The sequence below is a fragment of the Triticum urartu genome, chromosome 4 (genome assembly GCF_003073215.2).
Source record: "Triticum urartu cultivar G1812 chromosome 4, Tu2.1, whole genome shotgun sequence".
NCBI classification, from domain to species: Eukaryota; Viridiplantae; Streptophyta; class Magnoliopsida; order Poales; family Poaceae; genus Triticum; species Triticum urartu.
In genome coordinates this window covers 202,808,401-202,816,448 of record NC_053025.1, presented here as the reverse complement: position 1 = coordinate 202,816,448, position 8,048 = coordinate 202,808,401, and positions in this window count along the sequence as shown.

Below are 8,048 nucleotides of genomic sequence, written 5' to 3'. Positions count from 1 at the left end.
CGTGCAGCTCAGCTATGCCGTTGGAGTTGATGGACTCACTTTATCTTCCAAGCCTTCCGCTGTTATTGTATTAGATGGCCTTAAGCCATATTTATTGTAATAAGTTCTCTCTTGAGACATTCAATGTAATAACTGTGTGATTGCTACTTTGTTATAAATCCTTCGAGTACTGTGTGTGTCGGCATTACCGATCCAGGGATGACACTAAAGCACAGAGACTTGACCGTTTGAGGTCGGGTCACTTCAAGATGGTATCAGAGCACACGCTGAGTGTAGGACATGACCACTAAGCTAAAGCCCTAGATCACTATTCTCTTCTCATTTCTGACTCCTCTCCATTTTCTACTCTTTAGGATGGCGGACGCAAGGAACAAGTTTGCACAACCGGATGAAGACGCACCCTTTGGACGACACTTGAAGGAAGTCACTAGGTACTTGAACATTGGAATACCAAGCTTCACCGGGACTTACAACGCCACTTTACCAGAAGAGGAGTGATGGATGATTCAAGTTCAAATTCCAGGAAGGATATTCACGCCAGTCACTAAACCCATAGAGTTTTCCTTTGATGCACCAACCTGGAGTCTAGGAAAGAGTATGGCAGCTCACATCACCATGGGACGCATTAGAGAAGTTTACCAAAAGGAGCTTAAGGATACAATCTACCAAATTTGTGGGCGCCGAGATGAGCAATGGGAGATGATCAGCACCAGGAAGGATAGATCAATTGCAGCTTTCATCCAGGTGTTAAACCAACACATTCGTCGCCAGTAGAACCAGATGTGCGCAGGCATGATAGATCTGAAGAAGGCGATGACTAGGATCTGGAACTGGAGGAAGAAATCAAGGCTACACGCGAAGATTATGAGGAGGAAATCGTCGTACTAGTGGAGAAGAATGATGATCCGGAAAGGAAGCTAGGAGTATTCATGGGAGACCTCGCGCCAGGAGGAAAAGATGAAGAACCCAAGGAGATTCGCACGGAGGACTACATCATCATTGACGACACCGACTCGGACCCCGACGGTAGCGATGATGACTATGAAGATGAAGCTGGAGTAGACATCATGGAGTCTTCGACCGATCAATATTTTTAGTAGACCATCACATCAGTAGTAGTATTCCACCATGTATATTGTATAGTCCGAGCACTTTTGTAACGATAGTTAGATCGATTGTATGCCCTTGCTTGATTGATTGAGTGAAATGATTGTGTTTGCCTCATGTGCATATGGGTAGTGTTTTTCTCATTAGACCTTATTCTATTCTATTCTCTTCCCTCTAAACCCATCAGATGCCTCCGAGACGTGACCCCGGATTTACTTTTCCACCGGAGCTCACTCAGTTGATCCGGTAGCAGAATACCCTGATGCATTTGTTAGTTCAGAACCAAGGCAATAACAACAACAACCCACCGCCGCCACCACCAGTTGACAAATTAGCATGCTTTCTGAGGTTGCAGCCGCCGATACTTTCCAGTAGCACCGAGCCCATAGTAGCAGATGATTGGCTCTGCAGGATTGGAAGGGAGTTAACCACTGTAGGATCTACAGATGCTGAGAAGGTGCGTTTTGCCGCACATTAGTTGGATGGACCAGCAGCCTCATGTTGGGAGAATTACACTGTCACCTACCCTATAGCCACTGTTACATAGGACCAGTTTCAGCAAGCTTTCCGTACACCCCATGTCTCAACAGGAGCTATGAGTATGAACAAGCATGAGTTTCGCAACTTACGTGTCACATCCCTAGTTTTGGCAATGCTTAGTGCTAGCATCTGGTGTTGCATCATGTCTAAATTTTAGTTAAACTTGAAATGGGGACTGATAAACCCTAGCAGCAATGAAATTGAACTAGGGTCAAATTAAATCCTTTCCATCTACCCAAAATGGCCTTAAGAAAAGTTCATCAATTTTGGAATGGGTGAAAACTTCTTCCAAAAATGATGCACACATTTCTAGGACATTTCTGGATTTTGGAGTTAATTCATACGTATTTGAATTTGGACAATTAAATGCTATATAATATTTGAAATGTCCAAATAATTCTGAACTTAAGTGAGGGCTGTTGGAAATATTCCAAACAGAGCCCACAATTATTTTCAGGGTTTTTGAAAATGCTTTAGCATTTTAATTAAGTTAAAACAATTACAGAAAAATAGAAAACATAAACTAAAATATAAGAGAGAGAGAAGGACTAACCTGGCGCTCACCAACCGGCCCAGCTCCTGTGCTGGTCCAGGACTATGCGGCCCAGCCCACCTGGCCCCTCCCCTATCGTCTTCCTCCCCGCGCCAATAGGCAGCGTGCATGGCCGAGGCACGCCGGCACGCGCCCGGCCACCTCCTTCTTGCCGACGAGCCCCTGGACGCGTGGACGACTCTCCCGTGTCGTCCCGATCCCGCTGACCCCCTCTCACTCTCTCTCAAGCTCTTTCCCCCCTCTGCTCCCTCTCCCTCTCAAGCCCGAGCACAGCCGCAGCCACGCCGTCGTAACGCCACAGCCACCGGCCCTACCGCGCCTCGCCAACGTGTCCATGACCTCCGCCTCGACGCCCTCGTCCTCCTCGTAGACTCGCTCGATGCCGGACGCCCCAAAACGCCGCCCCCAACCTCGTCTTCATCCTTCGGCCGCCGAGATCATCGGCATCCTCCCGTCTTCATCAGCTCCTCCCTGACCTCGCCGACCCGCTCGTCGTGACCGTGGTGAGCCGCTGGCCGTTCCCCCCTCTCTGTTCTCTTCCTCGCATGCCGTAGCGATCGCACCAAGCTTGACCGCACCCGCCGCCGCTTGCGCCCGCCGCCGACGTGGCCCCGGCAACCAAATGGCCCGGGCGTCGTGTCCAACATGCTCGCCGCCTCGCGTAGCTGCTATAGGTGCCATGAACGCGCTACCACGGCCACTGCAGCCCCGTAGCCACAAACACCCGAATGCCGGTGCTGCCCCGAGCTCGTTTCTGGCGAGCTCCGGCCGTCCCCGCTGCTGCCGCATGCCTCCCTGGATGCGGGCGAGCCCCAGCTCCCCGTGCGTGCCCTCCGCTGCTCGATTGGGAGCTGGAGGAGCAATCCCGCGCCCTCCGCCGCGTCTGCTGCCGCCGGCGGCTAAACGCCGGCGCGTTAGCCCAGTTGACCAAGGGGTTTGACCTCCCCTGGCTAAATGACAGGTGGGGCCGCCCTGCTAACTAACCTAGATTAGGATTAACTAAACCTAGCTAATTTAGCTTAGCTACTGACATGCGGGCCCCGCCCGGCTAACTAAGTTAGTTAGGGCTAATCCTATTTAGGTTAGTTAGGTTAGCCGCTGACAAGTGGGCCCTGGTCCCTGTTAATTAGCTAAGTGTTAGATTAATTTAATTTTAAACCCACAACCACTGACGTGTGGGACCAGGGACTAATTAGCCTAGATTAACTTTTAGTTAGTGCTAATTAATCCTGTTAGTTGGCTGAATCACTGACTAGTGGGCCCCACTGGTCAGGTTTGACCTGCTAACGTCAAAGTGACTTAGTGCTGACGAAGTAACTCTTTTTCTGGATTTATTCTTTTATAGGAAATTCTAGAAAAGAGTTAAAACTTCTAAAATTCATAGTAAATCAACCGTAGCTCCAAATCAAATAAATTATATATGAAAAATATCAGAAAAATCCAATCTATCCATCTGTACTGGTTTCATGCATGTTGGAACAACTTATGGCTGCTGTTTAGGCCAAATCATATAAATGGCATTTAAACCCTCATATATGGAGTTTGAATTTGAACCTAAGGTTCAAACCAACTCCATTTAACATGTTGCTAGTTGCATTAGCTCAAAACACAGCATATTGACATGTCATGATCATGCATCATATTGTGCATTGCATTGATTGTGTTTTCCTTCTCTGTTGTCAGTATTTGTCCCCTCTCGTTAGACGTTGCTTCGATGATGTGATCAATGACACCGATGAAGAGCTATGCTATCTTCAGAATTGCTAGGCAAGCAAAAACCCCTTGTTCATTCCGATACAATTCCACTCTCTCGCTCCTGCTCTCTTTTACTGCATTAGGAAAACAACGATTCAACTGTTACATGTTGCGGTAGTTGAACCCCTTTCCTTTGCATGACCTGTCATTGCCACAGTAAATAGATGAAACCCACTAGCATGAGTATGAGTTGTTTGAGCCCTGATGTGCCTACTCATTCATACTTGTTTGCCATGCCTGCTATTGCTTAGAGTTGTGTCAGGTCTGATTCATCGGGGATGAATTGGAAAGTTGTGAACATGTCCTACTGTGTGTGAGCTAAATGTGTTGAACGCGATTTGGTAAAGGTATCGATGAGAGGCCATGTAGGAGTACATGGTGGGTTGTTTCATTGGAACCGTCCTTAAGCACCGAGATCTGTATGTGTGATTTAAGAACCAGCTACTACCACGCATTGGGCCCGAAACCAATGGACCCTCTCGGCTTCTTAACCACCCTAGTTCTCTGTCTAGGAGTTGCAACTAGTTTCTGGTGTTTATAGGATATGTGTTGGCGGCCGTGCGTAGCGCTGACCCTAGGGGTGGGCTATGATGCAGTAGATACACCGTAGCCGGGCATGCCGGGCGCCCGTTTGGTGTCTCGGAACCCTGTACACATCGTCCGGGGCCGTATGTGGAAACCTCGGTCGGACTCCCTGCGGATGGAACCTGGATAGGCGATAAAGCTGGAGTAGAGACTTGAGTGTTTAGGTAGGTCGTGGCCGACACCCTCGTTGGGCTTCCGCTTGAAGGTTGCCGAGTACATGTCGTGTAAACGACGATAAGTGGTGAGAGCGTGTGTGAAGAAGTACACCCCTACAGGGTTAACATCATCTATTCGAATATCCGCGTCCGCGGTAAAGGACTACTTGGTTGCCTATACAGTTCATAGATAACTTGAAGTGGATACTCTAAAACTCACAAGATAAGTGTGAGTGCTATGGATGGCCTTCTCGTAGGGAGACGGGAGGGGATCCATAGTGGTGTATTGAATGGTGAATATGTGGACTCGTGTGCGCCACCTCAAAAGAGTTGCTTGCAGTCGTAGTTCAGGTTAGCCACTGAGTCAAAGCTGGCTTGCTGCAGTTAAACCCCACCACCCCCCTTGTTGATCCCAATGCATATGTAGTTAGTTCTGATGTAAGTCTTGCTGAGTACAATTGTACTCACATTTGCTTAATTTTTGTTTTGCAGAGAGACGTCAGTCTCTCTAGTAGTTCCGTGTGGACTTCGACGTTTAGCTTGCTACCTCAGCTACGATCTTGTGCCCTCGGCAGGATCTGGTCGTTAGTCAGGCTTCTTAGCCTTTTTCATTTGTAGATGTCTGTACTCAGACATGTTAAGCTTCCGCATGTGCTTTGATTTGTATGCTATGTTTGTTGGGTCATGAGACCCATGTTTGAAATATCTTGCTCTCCGGAGCCTTTAAATAAAGTACTTGAGTCGTAGAGTTATGTTGTGATGCCATGTTGTATTTACACATATCGAGCATATTGTGTGTATGATTGAAATGCTTGGTATGTGTGGGATCCGACAATCTAGTTGTTTATCCTTGACAGCCTCTCTTATGGGGAAATGTAGTCTAGTGCTTCCATGAGCCATAGTAGTCCGCTACAGCCCGGTTCACCGGAGTCCTGCTAGCGCAGCACTACTGCTCAGGACACTTGACTAGCCGGCATGTGTTTCACTTTGTTCCTGTGTCTGTCCCTTCAGGGAAATGTCACGCGGTGACATCCGGAGTCCTGCCTAGCCTGCCACAGCCCGGGTACACCGGAGTCCTGTTAGCCTAGTGCTACAGCCCGGATTCACACGCTGCTGACCGACATGCTCGATGTGATTCATGTATGCCTGTCCCCATAGGTTGGTGCCGCTTTGGGTTCACGACTAGCCATGTCGGCCTGGGTTCTCTGTCATATGGATGCTAGCGACACTATCATATAAATGAGCCAAAAGGCGCAAACGGTCCCGGGCCATGGTAAGGCGACACCCGTGGGAATACCGTGCATGAGGCCGCAAAGTGATATGAGGTGTTACCGGCTAGATCGATGTGAATTGGAATCGGGGTCCTGACAGCTTTGGTATTAGATCCTGACTGCCTGTAGGATTACCAAGCCAAGCTGGTCGAAGTCAAATCTAGAAATGCTTTAGTTATGTAAGGGAATTGATTGTGGAAGGGAACGTAAGGCTCTTTTTACTCCTTTACCCTATGCCCTTCTGATCTGAGTCAACCTCTTCTTTTCTACGGGGATTAAGAACTAGGCATTCTCATCTATCTATTAGGATGACGTTTTACTAATCCATAGACTTATAGAATTGATAGTTTCAAGCCTCAGTTCCGTTCCTACTACTTCTGTATGTTGATAGTTGATCTCGGAACCTTGATATTGTGATTTTAAGTGGTTATGCCACCATTTTGCAGGATGTCTCAAATCATTTTGAGAATTTGTAGCCGTTATGCTGTCCGAGTCATCCCAGGTTTCTAAATAGTATGATGCATTTGTAAATTCCTTCTTCCCGTTCTCGATGTTCCTTTGGGCTAGATTAAGCACACTACACGGTCTGTGAGGTACTCCGTTGCCTCAGCGTATATGTTGGAGCTACTTGTTGGGGAACGCAGTAATTTCAAAAAAATTCCTACGCACACGCAAGATCATGGTGATGCATAGCAACAAGAGGGGAGAGTATGATCTACGTACCCTTGTAGATCGCAACGGAAGCGTTGACACAACGTAGAGGAAGTAGTCGTACATCTTCTTCCCGATCCGACCGATCCAAGCACCGTTACTCCGGCACCTCCGAGTTCTTAGCACACGTACAGCTCGATGACGCTCCCCGGGCTCCGATCCAGCAAAGCTTCGGGGATGAGTTCCGTCAGCACAACGGCATGATGACGATGATGATGTTCCACCGACGCAGGGCTTCGCCTAAGCACTACAACGATATGACCGAGGTGGAATATGGTGGCAGGGGGCACCGCACACGGCTAAGGAACGATCACGAGGATCAACTTGTGTGTCCTTAGGGTGCCCCCTGCCTCCGTATATAAAGGATCCAAGGGGGGGTGGTGCGCCGGCCTAGAGGAGGGCGCAGGAGGAGTCCTACTCCTACCGGGAGTAGGACTCCCCTCCCTGTTCCTTGTCCAACTAGGAGAGGTGGAGGGAGAATAGGAAAGGGGGGGCGCCGCTCCTCCCTCCTTGTCCAATTCGGACTAGGGGGAGAGGGGGCGCGCGGCCTGCCCTGGCAGCCCCTTCCTCTTCTCCACATTAGGACCATAAGGCCCATTAACCCCCCCGGGGTTCCGGTAACCCCTCCGGCACTCCGGTTTTATCCGAAACTTCTCCGAAACCCTTCCGGTGTCCGAATATAGTCATCCAATATATCAATCTTTATGTCTCGACCATTCCGAGACTCCTCGTCATGTCCGTGATCACATCCGGGACTCCGAACTAACTTCGGTACATCAAAATGCATAAACTCATAATAACTGTCATCATAACTTTAAGCGTGCGGACCCTACGGTTCGAGAACAATGTAGACATGACCGAGACACGTCTCCGGTCAATAACCAATAGCGGGACCTGGATGCCCATATTGGCTCCTACATATTCTACGAAGATCTTTATCGGTCAGACCGCATAACAACATACGTTGTTCCTTTTGTCATCGGTATGTTACTTGCCCGAGATTCGATCGTCGGTATCCAATACCTAGTTCAATCTCGTTACCGGCAAGTCTCTTTACTCGTTCCGTAATACATCATCTCACAACTAACATATTAGTTGTAATGCTTGCAAGGCTTATGTGATGTGCATTATCGAGAGGGCCCAGAGATACCTCTCCGACAATCGGAGTGACAAATCCTAATCTCGAAATACGCCAACCCAACATGTACCTTTGGAGACACCTGTAATGCTCCTTTATAATCACCCAGTTACGTTGTGACGTTTGGTAGCACCCAAAGTGTTCCTCCGGCAAACGGGAGTTGCATAATCTCATAGTCATAGGAACATGTATAAGTCATGAAGAAAGCAATAGCAACATACTAAATGATCGGA